Source organism: Atta colombica, unplaced genomic scaffold (genome assembly GCF_001594045.1).
Source record: "Atta colombica isolate Treedump-2 unplaced genomic scaffold, Acol1.0 scaffold12, whole genome shotgun sequence".
In the NCBI taxonomy this organism is placed as follows: Eukaryota; Metazoa; Arthropoda; class Insecta; order Hymenoptera; family Formicidae; genus Atta; species Atta colombica.
This window is the reverse complement of record NW_017259206.1, coordinates 181489-185538: the sequence shown is the minus strand read 5'-3', so window position 1 is coordinate 185538 and position 4050 is coordinate 181489. Positions and strand designations below refer to the sequence as shown.

General features: G+C 33.6%; 1 protein-coding gene across 1 annotated transcript in view; it reads left to right on the top strand.

Moving 5' to 3' along the window:
* LOC108694320 (phospholipase D3-like) overlaps window positions 1–4050 on the top strand; it is a 14798-nt gene that overhangs the window by 554 nt on the left and 10194 nt on the right. The gene's annotated exons all lie outside the window — the stretch shown is intronic.

Sequence of the window (4050 nt, the reverse complement as noted above, 5' to 3'; positions counted from 1 at the left end):
ATATCAAACATATATATATATATATATCTATTTCATTTTAAGTATACGAGTGTGCTCTAGTTTAGTTAGACTGATGATAACGGAGCACCAATTTTCATGATGCGAGCTAGGGAAGACCAATTATTGATGAAAACCAGAAAATTCCAAATATATTCATGGTCCGGTTTAGGGTTGTCTTAAATGCAATCTGCCGAAAAATTACAAAATTATTTTTAGTCACTGACTAAGTAAAAAGACCAGACTTAAAACGATATTGCCGTGAATGCATTATGAGACAGAGAGTGATCCGGAAGTACATAGCGTAACCTCCATTTTTATGACGCGCGAAAAATTTAAAAAGGTTTACAGGAGATCGTGAATTAGAAGAGAAGATTTAGATGATCGATTTTATTATACATGAAAGACGTTTTAACGAAGGCAGGAAATGAAATCGACATGCTTATTTTTTCCACCACGCCTTTATCGAAATCGAACAAAGGAGAGCTAAAATCCCCTGCCTAGGTAAAAAATCCTGAACAGTCTAAAAGAGAAAGAGAAAGTCGAGCATGTATCCCGCACGTGTAATTGTTTCTACTCATAAAATACATTTTTCCCTGTGCGCTCTGTATTTCTGCAAACTTTTCGTCCTAGTCATGAGATCCGGTCTTTTTAGCTGTTTCACATTCATTATTTGAAATGAAACGACCCAGACGTATTATGTGAATGAAGAATGAGGAAAAAACTATAAGAAAGTAGGGCAAAAAAAAACTGACAGACTACGTCATAGCTCATCTTGTATACAAAACGATCCTATTGTGTTCGACTCAGCCTGAGTATGCACGAAGTTTGTCTATCAGTTACGGCAATTTTTTTCAAAATTCCTCGTCGAAATTGGAGTAAAAAATTGGAGAATGTTAGAAACAGAGAGAGGGAGAGGAAAAAAAAGCAGAATTTCCCAGGATTTCCGGGACAGACTCGATTCATGGAATCAAGAACAATTGTGGCAATGCTCTGACGTATTCCGATGATTCTTACTTTCGTAGTACGTGAACTATATTCCATGAACCGGAAAGGTATGATAGTTGAAAGAGAAAGATAGTTTAATCGATAGAGAACACTTTAGAATGTTCAGATTCCCATCCAAGTGTCAATCAGATCATCATTTTATCCTTGTTTAACATTTGGTGAACTCGAGTGAGAATCTAAATATAGTCTTAAGAAGAGAATCTCATTTAGAAGTAAAAAAAGTAGTGTTTCCAAAATTTTTTTTAAAGAAAGCTATTTATTCAATCATTTAAAAATCTTTCTACATGAAAGACATATATTTTATGATTAAATTATTAAATTATTATTACGTTCATATTGAAAATCTTCTGCTACTATATGTAGATTAACTAATGATAATCCGCAACGATTTTCTCATTCTGTCCTACAAGCCTGAAATAAAAAAATTAAAATTTATTTTACTCGTTCAACGTTGTTCTTATTAAACTATTTCATTATTTCTTATATTTCGTGATATTTTAGAGGTTTTGTAAAACAACAAGTAAAACGAACTTTCAAATTGAAGCATAAAATAGCAAAAGAAGGAGAAGCCCAATATAAACACAAAAATTTAGAGATAACCATGAAACATATGGCTTTTATGTGTAAAAGCTTCAAAACATTAAAATAAATAGCTTTAAAAAATTTTTATAAACATCCTATCTCTTTCGACTTGTAAATGAGACTCTCCCCTTAAGGGGCCTAGTTTGGATCGCCGAAAAATTGATTTTTTTTCTTTTTTTTAATAGACATAAATAAATAATAACTATAGAAAAGAATTTTCGAAAAATTTAAATACAATTCTTTGCAAATTCTTGGAATTATTACAGTGATAAGCGTCCCAGTTCCGAAATAAAAAAGATTTTGATAACAAAATAGACAAACTCAATTTGATTATTTTTATGAAAAGAATAATATTATAATTTAGGAGAAAATCGCCGATTAAAAAGACTTACTGTAAAAAAAAGCAAAAATATTCTAATGCGTTTTTTTACAAAAGTGAGTCTCTTAATTTTGTAATAATATAAAAAGAAAACAACACAATAGCGTCTTCTTGTACATTCCGCTTTTAGCCCGGATCTACAAAATATGTTTTTAAGTCTTAAGCCATAAGAAATGGCTGAATCATCAATTATTCTCATTGCATTCGACTGTAATTAGTCAATTTCTTACGGTTTAAGGATTACAATATCTATTGTAGAAATGAATTTATACTTCGTTACTTCCAGTGAATTCTATAACATACTGGAGCGAGCCATCAAGGAATGAGGAATAAATTTCAATTTCTAAACATGGACGCTCTAATATGAAGTTGTACTGTTTCCTTTGTCAGGGATTCGCTGATTGGCTAATGCTGTTTTACTGCCTAAGTAGAAGAATGAAAAGAACCAATATTGTCCTTTTTTCCATCGGGTCGCACTTTTCTACAGTTATATAGGTAGTAATATAGGGAAGGCTCGCTTAGTATATTATAGAGCTCTCACTGTGGTTACTTCGATGAAGAAGTAATGGAGAATTTGTTAAAAATCGAGGGATCTAGAAGAATAACGCTGCAGGCTGTAACGGTGCTGTTGGCCGATAACGTACTTCAATTCTTGCGCGACCCAGAAGAAAGATTAGTTATCAGCGAGGATCTCGGGCACGAGGACACCACGTGCGAGGGTGCAACTAAGGGCGGGAAACGGTGCCTCCGATGGTGATCGATAGCCCAGGAGGGAGGGAGGGAGAGAGGATGGAGGTAGAGTATTGCGTGTATATCGACGAAGCGTTTCGCTTTCCTCGGTTACATATTCGCGCCGACCTGACCGCCGAAGTATGCTCCACGCGCATGCACGCCACGGACCTTTCCTTCACGATGACAGATCGAACGAGCAGTCACCACCGAAAGTGTTTTGCGATGCGCGCGCGCGTAAGACCGATCTCTGTTATTTTCTTGCCGCTTGGCCGATTCATACTACACGTCTCACCCCGTGTAATAGTCTCGTCTGCATATTCATCGTAGTCTTTACTCGCTCCTTCCACGTTCTCGCGCCACGCTTGGGTTTTTCGCTTGGCTGCCTCGATCAACGTCGATGCACTATAATAAGGTAATAAGCGTAATTCCTGCGAATCTGCAGCAATATTCCGTTAAATTAATGGCATGACGTGCATCGGCACTTCACTTGTTGGGACATGTCCTAAACAGGGATTATCGCTAGATAATCCCTGGCAATTGAATTGAAATGCCAAAGTATCCAATCGTCCGCAACGTATAGGATCACGTCTGTCGCGATATTTCTCTATGATTTGAAATGCCGATGAACGTCGCTGATGTAACACGGAGTACGGCGATTTGCAGAGTATATTGCTTATAATTTTATTATTATTGTGCACATAATAACGTGATATAATCAAAGGTACAGATTAAAAATTGTTAAATCCTTTATTTTCCACTTTTGTTTATGCTTATTATACTATATTATCAAATTATCACCAATTGATAATAGCACAAGTACTTATTTATTGCTTTATCACATACTTTATTACTTTATCACATATATTATTACGTTGACACAGAAAAAAAAGGATTTATTAAAATTCGGAACTTTATTGATTTAATTAGCAAATCAATACAACACAATATGATTACACGAATTACTAGTTTTTTCTATGTTTATTAAATTAGCAAAGCTGTACAGTTAAATGAAGTTAACGTGTAATTATATATATAAATATAAATATAAATTATATATATAAATAGATATAAATATAATATTTATTGTAATATCAGAGAAAATTTGTTAATGCAGCAAAAGATAATTTTCTGCAACAATCAATTCAATATATGAATCAAAATTTTTAATGAAATGTATTAGCTAAGAGACAAATACTATTATAATGAAGAAAACTTATTATATCAGCAATTTTTATTATTGTATCAAAGAATTAGTTAAATTAGCATACTAATTGTTTACAGACATAATTTCTTTGTTAAATCAAATCTTTTTTGTTCTAGATGAACTCGCACAGCATCTGTAGTTTTATTGA